Below are 23,069 nucleotides of genomic sequence, written 5' to 3' on the forward strand. Positions count from 1 at the left end.
TAACCATTAGGCCAGAGTATGAGTCTAAGATCTTAGCTATTAGGCCAGAGTAAGAGTTAAGACCTTAACCAGTAGGCCAGAGTAAGAGTTAAGACCTTAACCATTAGGCCAGCGTACGAGTCTAAGACCTTAGCAATTAGGCCAGAGTAAGAGTTAAGACCTTAGCTATTAGGACAGAGTAAGAGTTGAGACCTTAGCTATTAGGCCAGAGTAAGAGTTAAGACCTTAACCAGTAGGCCAGAGTATGAGTCTAAGACCTTAGCTATTAGGCCAGAGTAAGAGTTAAGACCTTAGCTATTAGGCCAGAGTAACAGTTAAGACCTTAACCAGTAGGCCAGAGTAAGAGGTAAGACCTTAACCATTAGGCCAGAGTACGAGTCTAAGACCTTAGCTATTAGGCCAGAGTACGAGTCTAAGACCTTAGCTACTAGGCCAGAGTACGAGTCTAAGACCTTAGCTATTAGGCCAGAGTAAGAGTTAAGACCTTAACCAGTAGGCCAGAGTAAGAGTTAAGACCTTAACCTGTAGGCCATAGTACGAGTCTAAGACCTTAGCTACTAGGCCAGATGAAGAGTTAAGACCTTAGCTATTAGACCAGATTACGAGTCTAAGACCTTTGCTATTAGGCAAGAGTAAGAGTTAAGACCTTAGCTATTAGGCCAGAGTAAGAGTTAAGACCTTAACCAGTAGGCCAGAGTAAGAGTTAAGACCTTAACCATTAGGCCAGAGTACGAGTCTAAGACCTTAGCTATTAGGCCAGAGTAAGAGTTAAGACCTTAACCAGTAGGCCAGAGTAACAGTTAAGACCTTAACCATTAGGCCAGAGTATGAGTCTAAGACCTTAGCTATTAGGCCAGAGTAAGAATTAAGACCTCAGCTATTAGGCCAGAGTAAGAGTTAAGACCTTAACCATTAGGACAGAGTACGAGTCTAAGACCTTAGCTATTAGGCCAGAGTAAGAGTTAAGACCTTAACCAGTAGGCCAGAGTAAGAGTTAAGACCTTAACCATTAGGCCAGAGTACGAGTTTAAGACCTTAGCTGTTAGGCCAGAGTAAGAGTTAAAAACCTTAGCTATTAGGGCAGAGTAAGAGTTAAGACCTTAACCAGTAGGCCAGAGTAAAAGTTAAGACCTTAGCTATTATGCCAGAGTAAGAGTTAAGACCTTAACCAGTAGGCCAGAGTAAGAGTTAAGATCTCAGCTATTAGGCCAGAGTAAGAGTTAAGACCTTAACCAGTAGGCCAGAGTAAGAGTTAAGACCTTAACCATTAGGCCAGAGTACGAGTCTAAGACCTTAGCTATTAGGCCAGAGTAAGAGTTAAGACCTTAACCAGAAGGCCCGAGTAAGAGTTAAGACCTTAACCTGCAGGCCAGAGTACGAGTCTAAGACCTTAGCTATTAGGCCAGAGTACGAGTCCAAGACCTTAGCTGTTAGGCCAGAGTAAGAGTTAAGACCTTAACCAGTAGGCCAGAGTAAGAGTTAAGACCTTAGCTATTAGGCCAGAGTACGAGTCTAAGACCTTAGCTATTAGGCCAGAATAAGAGTTAAGACATTAGCTATTAGGCCAGAGTAAGAGTTAAAACCTTAGCTATTAGGCCAGAGTACGAGTCTAAGACCTTAGCTATTATGCCAGAGTAAGAGTTAAGACCTTAACCAGTAGGCCAGAGTACGAGTCTAAAACCTTAGCTATTAGGCCAGAGTAAGAGTTAAGACCTTAACCAGTAGGCCAGAGTAAGAGTTAAGACCTTAACCATTAGGCCAGAGTATGAGTCTAAGACTTTAGCTATTAGGCCAGAGTAAGAGTTAAGTCCTTAGCTATTAGGCCAGAGTACGAGTTAAGACCCTAACCAGTAGGCCAGAGTAAGAGTTAAGACCTTAGCTAGTAGGCCAGAGTAGGAGTTAAAAGCTTAACCATTAGGCCAGAGTACGAGTCTAAGACCTTATCTATTAGGCCAGAGTACGAGTCTAAGACCTTAGCTATTAGGCCAGAGTAAGAGTTAAGACCTTAACCAGTAGGCCAGAGTAAGAGTTAAGACCTTAACCAGTAGGCCAGAGTATGAGTCTAAGACCTTAGCTATTAGGCCAGAGTAAGAGTTAAGACCTTAGCTATTAGGCCAGAGTAAGAGTTAAGACCTTAACCAGTAGGCCAGAGTAAAAGTTAAGACCTTAACCATTAGGCCAGAGTACGAGTCTAAGACCTTAGCTATTAGGCCAGAGTACGAGTCTAAGACCTTAACCAGTAGGCCAGAGTAAGAGTTAAGACCTTAACCATTAGGCCAGAGTACGAGTCTAAGACCTTAGCTATTAGGCAGGAGTAAGAGTTAAGACCTTAGCTATTAGGCCAGAGTAAGAGTTAAGACCTTAACCAGTAGGCCAGAGTACGAGTCTAAGACCATAGCTATTAGGCCAGAGTAAGAGTTAAGACCTTAACCAGTAGGCCAGAGTAAGAGTTAAGACCTTAACCATTAGGCCAGAGTTTGAGTCTAAGACCTTAGCTATTAGGCCAGAGTAAGAGTTAAGACCTTAGCTATTAGGCCAGAGTAAGAGTTAAGACCTTAACCAGTAGGCCAGAGTAAGAGTTAAGACCTTAGCTATTAGGCCAGAGTACGAGTCTAAGACCTTAGCTATTAGGCCAGCGTAAGAGTTAAGACCTTAGCCAGTAGGCCGGAGTAAGAGTTAAGACCTTAACCAGAAGGCCAGAGTACGAGTCTAAGACCTTAGCTATTAGTCCAGAGTAAGAGTTAAGACCTTAGCTATTAGTCCAGTGTAAAAGTTAAGACCTTAACCATTAGGCCAGAGTACGAGTCTAAGACCTTAGCTATTAGGCCAGAGTAGGAGTTAAGACCTTAACCAATAGGCCAGAGTACGAGCCTAAGACCTTAGCTATTAGGCCAGAGTACGAGTCTAAGACCTTAGTTATTAGGCCAGAGTAAGAGTTAAGACCATAGCTATTAGGCCAGAGTACGAGTCTAAGACCTTAGCTATTAGGCCAGAGTAAGTGTTAAGACCTTAACCAGTAGGCCAGAGTAAGAGTTAAGAACTTAGCTATTAGGCCAGAGTAAGAGTTAAGACCTTAACCATTAGGCCAGAGTACGAGTCTAAGACCTTAGCTATTAGGCCAGAGTATGAGTCTAAGACCTTAGCTATTAGGCCAGAGTAAGAGTTAAGACCTTAACCATTAGGCCAGAATACGAGTCTAAGACCTTAGCTGTTAGGCCAGAGTAAGAGTTAAGACCTTAACCATTAGGCCAGAGTACGAGTCTAAGACCTTAGCAATTAGTCCAGAGTAGGAGTTAAGACCTGAGCTATTAGGCCAGAGTAAGAGTTAAGACCTTAACCAGTAGGCCAGCGTAAGAGTTAGGACCTTAACCAGTAGGACAGAGTAAGAGTTAAGACCTTAAACATTGGGCCAGAGTACGAGTCTAAGACCTTAGCTATTAGGCCAGAGTACGAGTCTAAGACCTTAACCAGTAGGCCAGAGTAAGAGTTAAGACCTTAACCATTAGGCCAGAGTATGAGTCTAAGACCTTAGCTATTAGGCAGGAGTAAGAGTTAAGACCTTAGCTATTAGGCCAGAGTAAGCGTTAAGACCTTAACCAGTAGGCCAGAGTACGAGTCTCAGACCTTAGCTATTAGGCCAGAGTAAGAGTTAAGACCTTAACCAGTAGGCCAGAGTAAGAGTTAAGACCTTAACCAGTAGGCCAGAGTAAGAGTGAAGACCTTAACCTGTAGGCCATAGTACGAGTCTAAGACCTTAGCTATTAGGCCAGAGTAAGAGTTAAGACCTTAGCTATTAGGCCATATTACGAGTCTAAGACCTTTGCTATTAGGCCAGAGTAAGAGTTAAGACCTTAGCTATTTGGCCTGACTAAGAGTTAAGACCTTAACCAGTAGGCCAGAGCACGAGTCTAAGACCTTAGCTATTAGTCCAGAGTAAGAGTTAAGACCTTAGCTATTAGGCCAGAGTACGAGTCTAAGACCTTAGCTATTAGGCCATAGTAAGAGTTAAGACCTAACCAGTAGGCCTGAGTAAGAGTTAAGACCTTAACCGGTAGGCCAGATTAAGAGTTAAGACCTTAGCTATTAGGCCAGAGTAAGAGTTAAGACCTTAACCACTAGGCCAGAGTACGAGTCTAAGACCTTAGCTATTAGGCCAAGGTAAGAGTTAAGACCTTAACCAGTAGGCCAGAGTTTGAGTCTGAGACGTTAGCTATTAGGCCAGAGTAAGAGTTAAGACCTTAGCTATTAGGCCAGAGTACGGGTCTATGACCTTAGCTATTACGCCATAGTAAGAGTTAAGACCTTAACCAGTAGGCCAGAGTAAGAGTTAAGACCTTAACCAGTAGGCCAGAGTAAGAGTTAAGACCTTAGCTATAAGGCCAGAATAAGAGTTAAGACCTTAACCATTAGGCCAGAGTACGAGTCTAAGACCTTAGCTATTAGGCCAGAGTACGAGTCTAAGACCTTAGCTATTAGACCAGAGTAAGAGTTAAGACCTTAACCAGTAGGCCAGAGTAAGAGTTAAGACCTTAACCAGTAGGCCAGAGTACGAGGCTAAGAACTTAGCTATTAGGCCAGAGTAAGAGTTGAGACCTTAGCTATTAGGCCAGAGTAAAAGTTAAGACCTTAACCATTAGGCCACAGTACGAGTCTAAGACCTTAGCTATTAGGCCAGAGTAAGAGTTAAGACCTTAACCATCAGGCCAGAGTACGAGTCTAAGACCTTAGCTATTAGGCCAGAGTACGAGTCTAAGACCTTAGCTATTAGGCCAGAGTAAGCGTTAAGACCTTAACCATTAGGCTGGAGTATGAGTTAAGACCTTAACCAGTAGGCCAGAGTACGAGGCTAAGACCTTAGCTATTAGGCCAGAGTAAGAGTTAAGACCTTAGCTATTAGGCCAGAGTAAAAGTTAAGACCTTAACCATTAGGCCAGAGCACGAGTCTAAGACCTTAGCTATTAGGCCAGAGTAAGAGTTAAGACCTTAGCTATTAGGCCAGAGTAAGAGTTAAGACATTAGCTATTAGGCCAGAGTAAGAGTTAAGACCTTAAACATTAGGCCAGAGTACGAGTCTAAGACCTTAGCTATTATGCCAGAGTAAGGGTAAAGACCTTAACCAGTAGGCCAGAGAAAGAGTTAATACCTTAACCATTAGGTCAGAGTACAAGTCTAAGACCTTAGCTATTAGGCCAGAGTAAGAGTTAGGACCTTAGCTATTAGGCCAGAGTAAGAGTTAAGACCTTAACCTGTAGGCCAGAGTACGAGTCTAAGACCTTAGCTATTAGGCCAGAGTAAGAGTTAAGACCTTAACCAGTAGGCCAGAGTAAGAGTTAAGACCTTAACCTGTAGGCCAGAGTACAAGTCGAAGACCTTAGCTATTAGGCCAGAGTACGAGTCTAAGACCTTAGCTATTAGGCCAGACTAAGAGTTAAGACCTTAACCAGTAGGCCAGAGTAAGAGTTAAGACCTTAGCTATTAGTCCAGAGTAAGAGTGAAGACCTTAGCTATTAGGCCAGAGTACGAGTCTAAGACCATAGCTATTAGGCCATAGTAAGAGTTAAGACCTTAACCAGTAGGCCAGAGTAAGAGTTAAGACCTTAGCTATTAGGCCAGAGTAAGAGTTAAGACCTTAACCACTAGGCCAGAGTACGAGTCTAAGACCTTAGCTATTAGGCCAAGGTAATAGTTAAGACCTTAACCAGTAGGCCAGAGTAAGAGTTAAGACCTTAACCAGTAGGCCAGAGTTTGAGTCTGAGACGTTAGCTATTAGGCCAGAATAAGAGTTAAGACCTTAGCTATTAGGCCAGAGTAAGAGTTAAGACCTTAACCAGTAGGCCAGAGTAAGAGTTAAGACCTTAACCATTAGGCCAGAGTACGAGTCTAAGACCTTAGCTATTAGGCCAGAGTAAGAGTTAAGATCTCAGCTATTAGGCCAGAGTAAGAGTTAAGACCTTAACCAGTAGGCCAGAGTACGAGTCTAAAACCTTAGCTATTAGGCCAGAGTAAGAGTTAAGACCTTAACCAGTAGGCCAGAGTAAGAGTTAAGACCTTAACCATTAGGCCAGAGTATGAGTCTAAGACTTTAGCTATTAGGCCAGAGTAAGAGTTAAGTCCTTAGCTATTAGGCCAGAGTACGAGTTAAGACCCTAACCAGTAGGCCAGAGTAAGAGTTAAGACCTTAGCTAGTAGGCCAGAGTAGGAGTTAAAAGCTTAACCATTAGGCCAGAGTACGAGTCTAAGACCTTATCTATTAGGCCAGAGTACGAGTCTAAGACCTTAGCTATTAGGCCAGAGTAAGAGTTAAGACCTTAACCAGTAGGCCAGAGTAAGAGTTAAGACCTTAACCAGTAGGCCAGAGTATGAGTCTAAGACCTTAGCTATTAGGCCAGAGTAAGAGTTAAGACCTTAGCTATTAGGCCAGAGTAAGAGTTAAGACCTTAACCAGTAGGCCAGAGTAAAAGTTAAGACCTTAACCATTAGGCCAGAGTACGAGTCTAAGACCTTAGCTATTAGGCCAGAGTACGAGTCTAAGACCTTAACCAGTAGGCCAGAGTAAGAGTTAAGACCTTAACCATTAGGCCAGAGTACGAGTCTAAGACCTTAGCTATTAGGCAGGAGTAAGAGTTAAGACCTTAGCTATTAGGCCAGAGTAAGAGTTAAGACCTTAACCAGTAGGCCAGAGTACGAGTCTAAGACCATAGCTATTAGGCCAGAGTAAGAGTTAAGACCTTAACCAGTAGGCCAGAGTAAGAGTTAAGACCTTAACCATTAGGCCAGAGTTTGAGTCTAAGACCTTAGCTATTAGGCCAGAGTAAGAGTTAAGACCTTAGCTATTAGGCCAGAGTAAGAGTTAAGACCTTAACCAGTAGGCCAGAGTAAGAGTTAAGACCTTAGCTATTAGGCCAGAGTACGAGTCTAAGACCTTAGCTATTAGGCCAGCGTAAGAGTTAAGACCTTAGCCAGTAGGCCAGAGTAAGAGTTAAGACCTTAACCAGAAGGCCAGAGTACGAGTCTAAGACCTTAGCTATTAGTCCAGAGTAAGAGTTAAGACCTTAGCTATTAGTCCAGTGTAAAAGTTAAGGCCTTAACCATTAGGCCAGAGTACGAGTCTAAGACCTTAGCTATTAGGCCAGAGTAGGAGTTAAGACCTTAACCAATAGGCCAGAGTACGAGCCTAAGACCTTAGCTATTAGGCCAGAGTACGAGTCTAAGACCTTAGTTATTAGGCCAGAGTAAGAGTTAAGACCATAGCTATTAGGCCAGAGTACGAGTCTAAGACCTTAGCTATTAGGCCAGAGTAAGTGTTAAGACCTTAACCAGTAGGCCAGAGTAAGAGTTAAGAACTTAGCTATTAGGCCAGAGTAAGAGTTAAGACCTTAACCATTAGGCCAGAGTACGAGTCTAAGACCTTAGCTATTAGGCCAGAGTATGAGTCTAAGACCTTAGCTATTAGGCCAGAGTAAGAGTTAAGACCTTAACCATTAGGCCAGAATACGAGTCTAAGACCTTAGCTGTTAGGCCAGAGTAAGAGTTAAGACCTTAACCATTAGGCCAGAGTACGAGTCTAAGACCTTAGCAATTAGTCCAGAGTAGGAGTTAAGACCTGAGCTATTAGGCCAGAGTAAGAGTTAAGACCTTAACCAGTAGGCCAGCGTAAGAGTTAGGACCTTAACCAGTAGGACAGAGTAAGAGTTAAGACCTTAAACATTGGGCCAGAGTACGAGTCTAAGACCTTAGCTATTAGGCCAGAGTACGAGTCTAAGACCTTAACCAGTAGGCCAGAGTAAGAGTTAAGACCTTAACCATTAGGCCAGAGTATGAGTCTAAGACCTTAGCTATTAGGCAGGAGTAAGAGTTAAGACCTTAGCTATTAGGCCAGAGTAAGCGTTAAGACCTTAACCAGTAGGCCAGAGTACGAGTCTCAGACCTTAGCTATTAGGCCAGAGTAAGAGTTAAGACCTTAACCAGTAGGCCAGAGTAAGAGTTAAGACCTTAACCAGTAGGCCAGAGTAAGAGTGAAGACCTTAACCTGTAGGCCATAGTACGAGTCTAAGACCTTAGCTATTAGGCCAGAGTAAGAGTTAAGACCTTAGCTATTAGGCCATATTACGAGTCTAAGACCTTTGCTATTAGGCCAGAGTAAGAGTTAAGACCTTAGCTATTTGGCCTGACTAAGAGTTAAGACCTTAACCAGTAGGCCAGAGCACGAGTCTAAGACCTTAGCTATTAGTCCAGAGTAAGAGTTAAGACCTTAGCTATTAGGCCAGAGTACGAGTCTAAGACCTTAGCTATTAGGCCATAGTAAGAGTTAAGACCTAACCAGTAGGCCAGAGTAAGAGTTAAGACCTTAACCGGTAGGCCAGATTAAGAGTTAAGACCATAGCTATTAGGCCAGAGTAAGAGTTAAGACCTTAACCACTAGGCCAGAGTACGAGTCTAAGACCTTAGCTATTAGGCCAAGGTAAGAGTTAAGACCTTAACCAGTAGGCCAGAGTTTGAGTCTGAGACGTTAGCTATTAGGCCAGAGTAAGAGTTAAGACCTTAGCTATTAGGCCAGAGTACGGGTCTATGACCTTAGCTATTACGCCATAGTAAGAGTTAAGACCTTAACCAGTAGGCCAGAGTAAGAGTTAAGACCTTAACCAGTAGGCCAGAGTAAGAGTTAAGACCTTAGCTATAAGGCCAGAATAAGAGTTAAGACCTTAACCATTAGGCCAGAGTACGAGTCTAAGACCTTAGCTATTAGGCCAGAGTACGAGTCTAAGACCTTAGCTATTAGACCAGAGTAAGAGTTAAGACCTTAACCAGTAGGCCAGAGTAAGAGTTAAGACCTTAACCAGTAGGCCAGAGTACGAGGCTAAGAACTTAGCTATTAGGCCAGAGTAAGAGTTGAGACCTTAGCTATTAGGCCAGAGTAAAAGTTAAGACCTTAACCATTAGGCCACAGTACGAGTCTAAGACCTTAGCTATTAGGCCAGAGTAAGAGTTAAGAGCTTAACCATCAGGCCAGAGTACGAGTCTAAGACCTTAGCTATTAGGCCAGAGTACGAGTCTAAGACCTTAGCTATTAGGCCAGAGTAAGCGTTAAGACCTTAACCATTAGGCCGGAGTATGAGTTAAGACCTTAACCAGTAGGCCAGAGTACGAGGCTAAGACCTTAGCTATTAGGCCAGAGTAAGAGTTAAGACCTTAGCTATTAGGCCAGAGTAAAAGTTAAGACCTTAACCATTAGGCCAGAGCACGAGTCTAAGACCTTAGCTATTAGGCCAGAGTAAGAGTTAAGACCTTAGCTATTAGGCCAGAGTAAGAGTTAAGACATTAGCTATTAGGCCAGAGTAAGAGTTAAGACCTTAAACATTAGGCCAGAGTACGAGTCTAAGACCTTAGCTATTATGCCAGAGTAAGGGTAAAGACCTTAACCAGTAGGCCAGAGTAAGAGTTAATACCTTAACCATTAGGTCAGAGTACAAGTCTAAGACCTTAGCTATTAGGCCAGAGTAAGAGTTAGGACCTTAGCTATTAGGCCAGAGTAAGAGTTAAGACCTTAACCTGTAGGCCAGAGTACGAGTCTAAGACCTTAGCTATTAGGCCAGAGTAAGAGTTAAGACCTTAACCAGTAGGCCAGAGTAAGAGTTAAGACCTTAACCTGTAGGCCAGAGTACAAGTCGAAGACCTTAGCTATTAGGCCAGAGTACGAGTCTAAGACCTTAGCTATTAGGCCAGACTAAGAGTTAAGACCTTAACCAGTAGGCCAGAGTAAGAGTTAAGACCTTAGCTATTAGTCCAGAGTAAGAGTGAAGACCTTAGCTATTAGGCCAGAGTACGAGTCTAAGACCATAGCTATTAGGCCATAGTAAGAGTTAAGACCTTAACCAGTAGGCCAGAGTAAGAGTTAAGACCTTAACCGGTAGGCCAGATTAAGAGTTAAGACCTTAGCTATTAGGCCAGAGTAAGAGTTAAGACCTTAACCACTAGGCCAGAGTACGAGTCTAAGACCTTAGCTATTAGGCCAAGGTAATAGTTAAGACCTTAACCAGTAGGCCAGAGTAAGAGTTAAGACCTTAACCAGTAGGCCAGAGTTTGAGTCTGAGACGTTAGCTATTAGGCCAGAATAAGAGTTAAGACCTTAGCTATTAGGCCAGAGTAAGAGTTAAGAACTTAACCAGTAGGCCAGAGTAAGAGTTAAGACCTTAACCATTAGGCCAGAGTACGAGTCTAAGACCTTAGCTATTAGGCCAGAGTAAGAGTTAAGACCTTAACCAGTAGGCCAGAGTAAGAGTTAAGACCTTAACCATTAGGCCAGAGTACGAGTCTAAGACCTTAGCTATTAGGCCAGAGTAAGAGTTAAGACCTTAACCAGTAGGCCAGAGTAACAGTTAAGACCTTAACCATTAGGCCAGAGTAAGAGTTAAGACCTTAGCTATTAGGCCAGAGTACGAGTCTAAGACCTTAGCTATTAGGCCATAGTAAGAGTTAAGACCTAACCAGTAGGCCAGAGTAAGAGTTAAGACCTTAACCGGTAGGCCAGATTAAGAGTTAAGACCTTAGCTATTAGGCCAGAGTAAGAGTTAAGACCTTAACCAGTAGGCCAGAGTAAGAGTTAAGACCTTAACCAGTAGGCCAGAGTACGAGGCTAAGAACTTAGCTATTAGGCCAGAGTAAGAGTTGAGACCTTAGCTATTAGGCCAGAGTAAAAGTTAAGACCTTAACCATTAGGCCACAGTACGAGTCTAAGACCTTAGCTATTAGGCCAGAGTAAGAGTTAAGACCTTAACCATCAGGCCAGAGTACGAGTCTAAGACCTTAGCTATTAGGCCAGAGTACGAGTCTAAGACCTTAGCTATTAGGCCAGAGTCTAAGACCTTAGCTATTAGGCCAGAGTACGAGTCTAAGACCTTAGCTATCAGGCCAGAGTAAGCGTTAAGACCTTAACCATTAGGCCAGAGTACGAGTTAAGACCTTAACCAGTAGGCCAGAGTACGAGGCTAAGACCTTAGCTATTAGGCCAGAGTAAGAGTTAAGACCTTAGCTATTAGGCCAGAGTAAAAGTTAAGACCTTAACCATTAGGCCAGAGCACGAGTCTAAGACCTTAGCTATTAGGCCAGAGTAAGAGTTAAGACCTTAGCTATTAGGCCAGAGTAAGAGTTAAGACATTAGCTATTAGGCCAGAGTAAGAGTTAAGACCTTAAACATTAGGCCAGAGTACGAGTCTAAGACCTTAGCTATTATGCCAGAGTAAGGGTAAAAACCTTAACCAGTAGGCCAGAGTAAGAGTTAATACCTTAACCATTAGGTCAGAGTACAAGTCTAAGACCTTAGCTATTAGGCCAGAGTAAGAGTTAGGACCTTAGCTATTAGGCCAGAGTAAGAGTTAAGACCTTAACCTGTAGGCCAGAGTATGAGTCTAAGACCTTAGCTATTAGGCCAGAGTAAGAGTTAAGACCTTAACCAGTAGGCCAGAGTAAGAGTTAAGACCTTAACCTGTAGGCCAGAGTACAAGTCGAAGACCTTAGCTATTAGGCCAGAGTACGAGTCTAAGACCTTAGCTATTAGGCCAGACTAAGAGTTAAGACCTTAACCAGTAGGCCAGAGTAAGAGTTAAGACCTTAGCTATTAGTCCAGAGTAAGAGTGAAGACCTTAGCTATTAGGCCAGAGTACGAGTCTAAGACCTTAGCTATTAGGCCATAGTAAGAGTTAAGACCTTAACCAGTAGGCCAGAGTAAGAGTTAAGACCTTAACCGGTAGGCCAGATTAAGAGTTAAGACCTTAGCTATTAGGCCAGAGTAAGAGTTAAGACCTTAACCACTAGGCCAGAGTACGAGTCTAAGACCTTAGCTATTAGGCCAAGGTAATAGTTAAGACCTTAACCAGTAGGCCAGAGTAAGAGTTAAGACCTTAACCAGTAGGCCAGAGTTTGAGTCTGAGACGTTAGCTATTAGGCCAGAATAAGAGTTAAGACCTTAGCTATTAGGCCAGAGTAAGAGTTAAGACCTTAACCAGTAGGCCAGAGTAACAGTTAAGACCTTAACCATTAGGCCAGAGTATGAGTCTAAGACCTTAGCTATTAGGCCAGAGTAAGAATTAAGACCTTAGCTATTAGGCCAGAGTAAGAGTTAAGACCTTAACCATTAGGCCAGAGTACGAGTCTAAGACCTTAGCTATTAGGCCAGAGTAAGAGTTAAGACCTTAACCAGTAGGCCAGAGTAAGAGTTAAGACCTTAACCATTAGGCCAGAGTACGAGTTTAAGACCTTAGCTATTAGGCCAGAGTAAGAGTTAAGACCTTAGCTATTAGGCCAGAGTAAGAGTTGAGACCTTGACCAGTAGGCCAGAGTAAGAGTTAAGACCTTAACCAGTAGGCCAGAGTACGAGTCTAAGACCTTAGCTATTAGGCCAGAGTAAGAGTTAAGACCTTAGCTATTAGGCCATATTACGAGTCTAAGACCTTTGCTATTAGGCCAGAGTAAGAGTTAAGATCTTAGCTATTTGGCCTGACTAAGAGTTAAGACCTTAACCAGTAGGCCAGAGCACGAGTCTAAGACCTTAGCTATTAGTCCAGAGTAAGAGTTAAGACCTTAGCTATTAGGCCAGAGTACGAGTCTAAGACCTTAGCTATTAGGCCATAGTAAGAGTTAAGACCTAACCAGTAGGCCAGAGTAAGAGTTAAGACCTTAACCGGTAGGCCAGATTAAGAGTTAAGACCTTAGCTATTAGGCCAGAGTAAGAGTTAAGACCTTAACCACTAGGCCAGAGTACGAGTCTAAGACCTTAGCTATTAGGCCAAGGTAAGAGTTAAGACCTTAAACAGTAGGCCAGAGTTTGAGTCTGAGACGTTAGCTATTAGGCCAGAGTAAGAGTTAAGACCTTAGCTATTAGGCCAGAGTACGGGTCTATGACCTTAGCTATTACGCCATAGTAAGAGTTAAGACCTTAGCTATTAGGCCAGAGTAAGCCTTAAGACCTTAACCATTAGGCCAGAGTACGAGTTAAGACCTTAACCAGTAGGCCAGAGTACGAGGCTAAGACCTTAGCTATTAGGCCAGAGTAAGAGTTAAGACCTTAGCTATTAGGCCAGAGTAAAAGTTAAGACCTTAACCATTAGGCCAGAGCACGAGTCTAAGACCTTAGCTATTAGGCCAGAGTAAGAGTTAAGACCTTAGCTATTAGGCCAGAGTAAGAGTTAAGACATTAGCTATTAGGCCAGAGTAAGAGTTAAGACCTTAAACATTAGGCCAGAGTACGAGTCTAAGACCTTAGCTATTATGCCAGAGTAAGGGTAAAGACCTTAGCTATTAGGCCAGAGTACGAGTCTGAAACCTTAGCTATTAGGGCAGAGTAAGAGTTAAGACCTTAACCAGTAGGCCAGAGTACGAGTCTAAGACCTTAGCTATTAGGCAAGAGTAAGAGTTAAGACCTTAGCTATTAGGCCAGAGTACGAGTCTGAAACCTTAGCTATTAGGGCAGAGTAAGAGTTAAGACCTTAACCAGTAGGCCAGAGTAAAAGTTAAGACCTTAGCTATTATGCCAGAGTAAGAGTTAAGACCTTAACCAGTAGGCCAGAGTAAGAGTTAAGATCTCAGCTATTAGGCCAGAGTAAGAGTTAAGACCTTAACCAGTAGGCCAGAGTAAGAGTTAAGACCTTAACCATTAGGCCAGAGTACGAGTTTAAGACCTTAGCTATTAGGCCAGAGTAAGAGTTAAGACCTTAGCTATTAGGCCAGAGTAAGAGTTGAGACCTTGACCAGTAGGCCAGAGTAAGAGTTAAGACCTTAACTAGTAGGCCAGAGTACGAGTCTAAGACCTTAGCTATTAGGCAAGAGTAAGAGTTAAGACCTTATCTATTAGGCCAGAGTACGAGTCTGAAACCTTAGCTATTAGGGCAGAGTAAGAGTTAAGACCTTAACCAGTAGGCCAGAGTAAAAGTTAAGACCTTAGCTATTATGCCAGAGTAAGAGTTAAGACCTTAACCAGTAGGCCAGAGTAAGAGTTAAGATCTCAGCTATTAGGCCAGAGTAAGAGTTAAGACCTTAACCAGTAGGCCAGAGTAAGAGTTAAGACCTTAACCATTAGGCCAGAGTACGAGTCTAAGACCTTAGCTATTAGGCCAGAGTAAGAGATAAGACCTTAACCAGAAGGCCTGAGTAAGAGTTAAGACCTTAACCTGCAGGCCAGAGTACGAGTCTAAGACCTTAGCTATTAGGCCAGAGTACCAGTCCAAGACCTTAGCTGTTAGGCCAGAGTAAGAGTTAAGACCTTAACCAGTAGGCCAGAGTAAGAGTTAAGACCTTAGCTATTAGGCCAGAGTACGAGTCTAAGACCTTAGCTATTAGGCCAGAATAAGAGTTAAGACATTAGCTATTAGGCCAGAGTAAGAGTTAAAACCTTAGCTATTAGGCCAGAGTACGAGTCTAAGACCTTAGCTATTATGCCAGAGTAAGAGTTAAGACCTTAACCAGTAGGCCAGAGTACGAGTCTAAAACCTTAGCTATTAGGCCAGAGTAAGAGTTAAGACCTTAACCAGTAGGCCAGAGTAAGAGTTAAGACCTTAACCATTAGGCCAGAGTATGAGTCTAAGACTTTAGCTATTAGGCCAGAGTAAGAGTTAAGTCCTTAGCTATTAGGCCAGAGTACGAGTTAAGACCCTAACCAGTAGGCCAGAGTAAGAGTTAAGACCTTAGCTATTAGGCCAGAGTAGGAGTTAAAAGCTTAACCATTAGGCCAGAGTACGAGTCTAAGACCTTATCTATTAGGCCAGAGTACGAGTCTAAGACCTTAGCTATTAGGCCAGAGTAAGAGTTAAGACCTTAACCAGTAGGCCAGAGTAAGAGTTAAGACCTTAACCAGTAGGCCAGAGTATGAGTCTAAGACCTTAGCTATTAGGCCAGAGTAAGAGTTAAGACCTTAGCTATTAGGCCAGAGTAAGAGTTAAGACCTTAACCAGTAGGCCAGAGTAAAAGTTAAGACCTTAACCATTAGGCCAGAGTACGAGTCTAAGACCTTAGCTATTAGGCCAGAGTACGAGTCTAAGACCTTAACCAGTAGGCCAGAGTAAGAGTTAAGACCTTAACCATTAGGCCAGAGTACGAGTCTAAGACCTTAGCTATTAGGCAGGAGTAAGAGTTAAGACCTTAGCTATTAGGCCAGAGTAAGAGTTAAGACCTTAACCAGTAGGCCAGAGTACGAGTCTACGACCATAGCTATTAGGCCAGAGTAAGAGTTAAGACCTTAACCAGTAGGCCAGAGTAAGAGTTAAGACCTTAACCATTAGGCCTAAGTATGAGTCTAAGACCTTAGCTATTAGGCCAGAGTAAGAGTTAAGACCTTAGCTATTAGGCCAGAGTAAGAGTTAAGACCTTAACCAGTAGGCCAGAGTAAGAGTTAAGACCTTAGCTATTAGGCCAGAGTACGAGTCTAAGACCTTAGCTATTAGGCCAGCGTAAGAGTTAAGACCTTAGCCAGTAGGCCAGAGTAAGAGTTAAGACCTTAACCAGAAGGCCAGAGTACGAATCTAAGACCTTAGCTATTAGTCCAGAGTAAGAGTTAAGACCTTAGCTATTAGTCCAGTGTAAAAGTTAAGACCTTAACCATTAGGCCAGAGTACGAGTCTAGGACCTTAGCTATTAGGCCAGAGTAGGAGTTAAGACCTTAACCAATAGGCCAGAGTACGAGCCTAAGACCTTAGCTATTAGGCCAGAGTACGAGTCTAAGACCTTAGTTATTAAACCAGAGTAAGGGTTAAGACCATAGCTATTAGGCCAGAGTACGAGTCTAAGACCTTAGCTATTAGGCCAGAGTAAGTGTTAAGACCTTAACCAGTAGGCCAGAGTAAGAGTTAAGAACTTAGCTATTAGGCCAGAGTAAGAGTTAAGACCTTAACCATTTGGCCAGAGTACGAGTCTAAGACCTTAGCTATTAGGCCAGAGTATGAGTCTAAGACCTTAGCTATTAGGCCAGAGTAAGAGTTAAGACGTTAACCATTAGGCCAGAATACGAGTCTAAGACCTTAGCTGTTAGGCCAGAGTAAGAGTTAAGACCTTAACCATTAGGCCAGAGTACGAGTCTAAGACCTTAGCAATTAGTCCAGAGTAAGAGTTAAGACCTTAGCTATTAGGCCAGAGTAAGAGTTAAGACCTTAACCAGTAGGCCAGCGTAAGAGTTAGGACCTTAACCAGTAGGACAGAGTAAGAGTTAAGACCTTAAACATTGGGCCAGAGTACGAGTCTAAGACCTTAGCTATTAGGCCAGAGTACGAGTCTAAGACCTTAACCAGTAGGCCAGAGTAAGAGTTAAGACCTTAACCAGTAGGCCAGAGTATGAGTCTAAGACCTTAGCTATTAGGCAGGAGTAAGAGTTAAGACCTTAGCTATTAGGCAAGAGTAAGCGTTAAGACCTTAACCAGTAGGCCAGAGTAAGAGTTAAGACCTTAACCTGTAGGCCATAGTACGAGTCTAAGACCTTAGCTATTAGGCCAGAGTAAGAGTTAAGACCTTAGCTATTAGGCCATATTACGAGTCTAAGACCTTTGCTATTAGGCCAGAGTAAGAGTTAAGACCTTAGCTATTTGGCCTGACTAAGAGTTAAGACCTTAACCAGTAGGCCAGAGCACGAGTCTAAGACCTTAGCTATTAGTCCAGAGTAAGAGTTAAGACCTTAGCTATTAGGCCAGAGTACGAGTCTAAGACCTTAGCTATTAGGCCATAGTAAGAGTTAAGACCTAACCAGTAGGCCAGAGTAAGAGTTAAGACCTTAACCGGTAGGCCAGATTAAGAGTTAAGACCTTAGCTATTAGGCCAGAGTAAGAGTTAAGACCTTAACCACTAGGCCAGAGTACGAGTCTAAGACCTTAGCTATTAGGCCAAGGTAAGAGTTAAGACCTTAACCAGTAGGCCAGAGTAAGAGTTAAGACCTTAACCAGTAGGCCAGAGTTTGAGTCTGAGACGTTAGCTATTAGGCCAGAGTAAGAGTTAAGACCTTAGCTATTAGGCCAGAGTACGGGTCTATGACCTTAGCTATTACGCCATAGTAAGAGTTAAGACCTTAACCAGTAGGCCAGAGTAAGAGTTAAGACCTTAACAAGTAGGCCAGAGTAAGAGTTAAGACCTTAGCTATAAGGCCAGAATAAGAGTTAAGACCTTAACCATTAGGCCAGAGTACGAGTCTAAGACCTTAGCTATTAGGCCAGAGTACGAGTCTAAGACCTTAGCTATTAGACCAGAGTAAGAGTTAAGACCTTAACCAGTAGGCCAGAGTAAGAGTTAAGACCTTAACCAGTAGGCCAGAGTACGAGGCTAAGAACTTAGCTATTAGGCCAGAGTAAGAGTTGAGACCTTAGCTATTAGGCCAGAGTAAAAGTTAAGACCTTAACCATTAGGCCACAGTACGAGTCTAAGACCTTAGCTATTAGGCCAGAGTAAGAGTTAAGACCTTAACCATCAGGCCAGAGTACGAGTCTAAGACCTTAGCTATTAGGCCAGAGTACGAGTCTAAGACCTTAGCTATTAGGCCAGAGTAAGCGTTAAGACCTTAACCATTAGGCCAGAGTACGAGTTAAGACCTTAACACGTAGGCCAGAGTACAAGGCTAAGACCTTAGCTATTAGGCCAGAGTAAGAGTTAAGACCTTAGCTATTAGGCCAGAGTAAAAGTTAAGACCTTAACCATTAGGCCAGAGCACGAGTCTAAGACCTTAGCTATTAGGCCAGAATAAGAGTTAAGACCTTAGCTATTAGGCCAGAGTAAGAGTTAAGACATTAGCTATTAGGCCAGAGTAAGAGTTAAGACCTTAAACATTAGGCCAGAGTACGAGTCTAAGACCTTAGCTATTATGCCAGAGTAAAGGTAAAGACCTTAACCAGTAGGTCAGAGTAAGAGTTAATACCTTAACCATTAGGTCAGAGTACGAGTCTAAGACCTTAGCTATTAGGCCAGAGTAAGAGTTAGGACCTTAGCTATTAGGCCAGAGTAAGAGTTAAGACCTTAACCTGTAGGCCAGAGTACGAGTCTAAGACCTTAGCTATTAGGCCAGAGTAAGAGTTAAGACCTTAACCAGTAGGCCAGAGTAAGAGTTAAGACCTTAACCTGTAGGCCAGAGTACAAGTCGAAGACCTTAGCTATTAGGCCAGAGTACGAGTCTAAGACCTTAGCTATTAGACCAGAGTAAGAGTTAAGACCTTAACCAGTAGGCCAGAGTAAGAGTTAAGACCTTAACCAGTATGCCAGAGTACGAGGCTAAGAACTTAGCTATTAGGCCAGAGTAATAGTTGAGACCTTAGCTATTAGGCCAGAGTAAAAGTTAAGACCTTAACCATTAGGCCACAGTACGAGTCTAAGACCTTAGCTATTAGGCCAGAGTAAGAGTTAAGACCTTAACCAGTAGGCCAGAGTAAGAGTTAAGACCTTAACCAGTAGGCCAGAGCACGAGTCTAAGACCTTAGCTATTAGTCCAGAGTAAGAGTTAAGACCTTAGCTATTAGGCCAGAGTACGAGTCTAAGACCTTAGCTATTAGGCCATAGTAAGAGTTAAGACCTAACCAGTAGGCCAGAGTAAGAGTTAAGACCTTAACCGGTAGGCCAGATTAAGAGTTAAGACCTTAGCTATTAGGCCAGAGTAAGAGTTAAGACCTTAACCACTAGGCCAGAGTACGAGTCTAAGACCTTAGCTATTAGGCCAAGGTAAGAGTTAAGACCTTAACCAGTAGGCCAGAGTAAGAGTTAAGACCTTAACCAGTAGGCCAGAGTTTGAGTCTGAGAAGTTAGCTATTAGGCCAGAGTAAGAGTTAAGACCTTAGCTATTAGGCCAGAGTACGGGTCTATGACCTTAGCTATTACGCCATAGTAAGAGTTAAGACCTTAACCAGTAGGCCAGAGTAAGAGTTAAGACCTTAACAAGTAGGCCAGAGTAAGAGTTAAGACCTTAGCTATAAGGCCAGAATAAGAGTTAAGACCTTAACCATTAGGCCAGAGTACGAGTCTAAGACCTTAGCTATTAGGCCAGAGTACGAGTCTAAGACCTTAGCTATTAGACCAGAGTAAGAGTTAAGACCTTAACCAGTAGGCCAGAGTAAGAGTTAAGACCTTAACCAGTAGGCCAGAGTACGAGGCTAAGAACTTAGCTATTAGGCCAGAGTAAGAGTTGAGACCTTAGCTATTAGGCCAGAGTAAAAGTTAAGACCTTAACCATTAGGCCACAGTACGAGTCTAAGACCTTAGCTATTAGGCCAGAGTAAGAGTTAAGACCTTAACCATCAGGCCAGAGTACGAGTCTAAGACCTTAGCTATTAGGCCAGAGTACGAGTCTAAGACCTTAGCTATTAGGCCAGAGTAAGCGTTAAGACCTTAACCATTAGGCCAGAGTACGAGTTAAGACCTTAACCAGTAGGCCAGAGTACAAGGCTAAGACCTTAGCTATTAGGCCAGAGTAAGAGTTAAGACCTTAGCTATTAGGCCAGAGTAAAAGTTAAGACCTTAACCATTAGGCCAGAGCACGAGTCTAAGACCTTAGCTATTAGGCCAGAATAAGAGTTAAGACCTTAGCTATTAGGCCAGAGTAAGAGTTAAGACATTAGCTATTAGGCCAGAGTAAGAGTTAAGACCTTAAACATTAGGCCAGAGTACGAGTCTAAGACCTTAGCTATTATGCCAGAGTAAGGGTAAAGACCTTAACCAGTAGGCCAGAGTAAGAGTTAATACCTTAACCATTAGGTCAGAGTACGAGTCTAAGACCTTAGCTATTAGGCCAGAGTAAGAGTTAGGACCTTAGCTATTAGGCCAGAGTAAGAGTTAAGACCTTAACCTGTAGGCCAGAGTACGAGTCTAAGACCTTAGCTATTAGGCCAGAGTAAGAGTTAAGACCTTAACCAGTAGGCCAGAGTAAGAGTTAAGACCTTAACCTGTAGGCCAGAGTACAAGTCGAAGACCTTAGCTATTAGGCCAGAGTACGAGTCTAAGACCTTAGCTATTAGGCCAGACTAAGAGTTAAGACCTTAACCGGTAGGCCAGATTAAGAGTTAAGACCTTAGCTATTAGGCCAAGTTAAGAGTTAAGACCTTAACCAGTAGGCCAGAGTAAGAGTTAAGACCTTAACCAGTAGGCCAGAGTTTGAGTCCGAGACGTTAGCTATTAGGCCAGAATAAGAGTTAAGACCTTAGCTATTAGGCCAGAGTACAGGTCTATGACCTTAGCTATTAGGCCATAGTAAGAGTTAAGACCTTAACCAGTAGGCCAGAGTAAGAGTTAAGACCTTAACCAGTAGGCCAGAGTAAGAGTTAAGACCTTAGCTATAAGGCCAGAATAAGAGTTAAGACATTAACCATTAGGCCAGAGTACGAGTCTAAGACCTTAGCTATTAGGCCAGAGTACGAGTCTAAGACCTTAGCTATTAGACCAGAGTAAGAGTTAAGACCTTAACCAGTAGGCCAGAGTAAGAGTTAAGACCTTAACCAGTAGGCCAGAGTACGAGGCTAAGAACTTAGCTATTAGGCCAGAGTAAGAGTTGAGACCTTAGCTATTAGGCCAGAGTAAAAGTTAAGACCTTAACCATTAGGCCACAGTACGAGTCTAAGACCTTAGCTATTAGGCCAGAGTAAGAGTTAAGACATTAGCCATTAGGCCAGAGTAAGAGTTAAGACCTTAAACATTAGGCCAGAGGACGAGTCTAAGACCTTAGCTATTATGCCAGAGTAAGGGTAAAGACCTTAACCAGTAGGCCAGAGTAAGAGTTAAGACCTTAACCATTAGGCCAGAGTACGAGTCTAAGACCTTAGCTATTAGGCAGGAGTAAGAGTTAAGACCTTAGCTATTAGGCCAGAGTAAGAGTTAAGACCTTAACCAGTAGGCCAGAGTACGAGTCTAAGACCATAGCTATTAGGCCAGAGTAAGAGTTAAGACCTTAACCAGTAGGCCAGAGTAAGAGTTAAGACCTTAACCATTAGGCCTAAGTATGAGTCTAAGACCTTAGCTATTAGGCCAGAGTAAGAGTTAAGACCTTAGCTATTAGGCCAGAGTAAGAGTTAAGACCTTAACCAGTAGGCCAGAGTAAGAGTTAAGACCTTAGCTATTAGGCCAGAGTACGAGTCTAAGACATTAGCTATTAGGCCAGCGTAAGAGTTAAGACCTTAGCCAGTAGGCCAGAGTAAGAGTTAAGACCTTAACCAGAAGGCCAGAGTACGAATCTAAGACCTTAGCTATTAGTCCAGAGTAAGAGTTAAGACCTTAGCTATTAGTCCAGTGTAAAAGTTAAGACCTTAACCATTAGGCCAGAGTACGAGTCTAAGACCTTAGCTATTAGGCCAGAGTAGGAGTTAAGACCTTAACCAATAGGCCAGAGTACGAGCCTAAGACCTTAGCTATTAGGCCAGAGTACGAGTCTAAGACCTTAGCTATTAGGCCAGAGTAAGTGTTAAGACCTTAACCAGTAGGCCAGAGTAAGAGTTAAGAACTTAGCTATTAGGCCAGAGTAAGAGTTAAGACCTTAACCATTTGGCCAGAGTACGAGTCTAAGACCTTAGCTATTAGGCCAGAGTATGAGTCTAAGACCTTAGCTATTAGGCCAGAGTAAGAGTTAAGACCTTAACCATTAGGCCAGAATACGAGTCTAAGACCTTAGCTGTTAGGCCAGAGTAAGAGTTAAGACCTTAACCAGTAGGCCAGAGTAAGAGTTAAGACCTTAACCATTAGGCCAGAGTACGAGTCTAAGACCTTAGCTATTAGGCCAGAGTAAGAGTTAAGACCTTAACCAGTAGGCCAGAGTAACAGTTAAGACCTTAACCATTAGGCCAGAGTATGAGTCTAAGACCTTAGCTATTAGGCCAGAGTAAGAATTAAGACCTTAGCTATTAGGCCAGAGTAAGAGTTAAGACCTTAACCATTAGGCCAGAGTACGAGTCTAAGACCTTAGCTATTAGGCCAGAGTAAGAGTTAAGACCTTAACCAGTAGGCCAGAGTAAGAGTTAAGACCTTAACCATTAGGCCAGAGTACAAGTTTAAGACCTTAGCTATTAGGCCAGAGTAAGAGTTAAGACCTTAGCTATTAGGCCAGAGTAAGAGTTGAGACCTTGACCAGTAGGCCAGAGTAAGAGTTAAGACCTTAACTAGTAGGCCAGAGTACGAGTCTAAGACCTTAGCTATTAGGCAAGAGTAAGAGTTAAGACCTTATCTATTAGGCCAGAGTACGAGTCTGAAACCTTAGCTATTAGGGCAGAGTAAGAGTTAAGACCTTAACCAGTAGGCCAGAGTAAAAGTTAAGACCTTAGCTATTATGCCAGAGTAAGAGTTAAGACCTTAACCAGTAGGCCAGAGTAAGAGTTAAGATCTCAGCTATTAGGCCAGAGTAAGAGTTAAGACCTTAACCAGTAGGCCAGAGTAAGAGTTAAGACCTTAACCATTAGGCCAGAGTACGAGTCTAAGACCTTAGCTATTAGGCCAGAGTAAGAGATAAGACCTTAACCAGAAGGCCCGAGTAAGAGTTAAGACCTTAACCTGCAGGCCAGAGTACGAGTCTAAGACCTTAGCTATTAGGCCAGAGTACGAGTCCAAGACCTTAGCTGTTAGGCCAGAGTAAGAGTTAAGACCTTAACCGGTAGGCCAGAGTAAGAGTTAAGACCTTAGCTATTAGGCCAGAGTACGAGTCTAAGACCTTAGCTATTAGGCCAGAATAAGAGTTAAGACATTAGCTATTAGGCCAGAGTAAGAGTTAAAACCTTAGCTATTAGGCCAGAGTACGAGTCTCAGACCTTAGCTATTATGCCAGAGTAAGAGTTAAGACCTTAACCAGTAGGCCAGAGTACGAGTCTAAAACCTTAGCTATTAGGCCAGACTAAGAGTTAAGACCTTAACCAGTAGGCCAGAGTAAGAGTTAAGACCTTAACCATTAGGCCAGAGTATGAGTCTAAGACTTTAGCTATTAGGCCAGAGTAAGGGTTAAGTCCTTAGCTATTAGGCCAGAGTACGAGTTAAGACCCTAACCAGTAGGCCAGAGTAAGAGTTAAGACCTTAGCTATTAGGCCAGAGTAGGAGTTAAAAGCTTAACCATTAGGCCAGAGTACGAGTCTAAGACCTTATCTATTAGGCCA

Source organism: Triturus cristatus, chromosome 3_2, assembly GCF_964204655.1.
Source record: "Triturus cristatus chromosome 3_2, aTriCri1.1, whole genome shotgun sequence".
Lineage (NCBI taxonomy): Eukaryota > Metazoa > Chordata > Amphibia > Caudata > Salamandridae > Triturus > Triturus cristatus.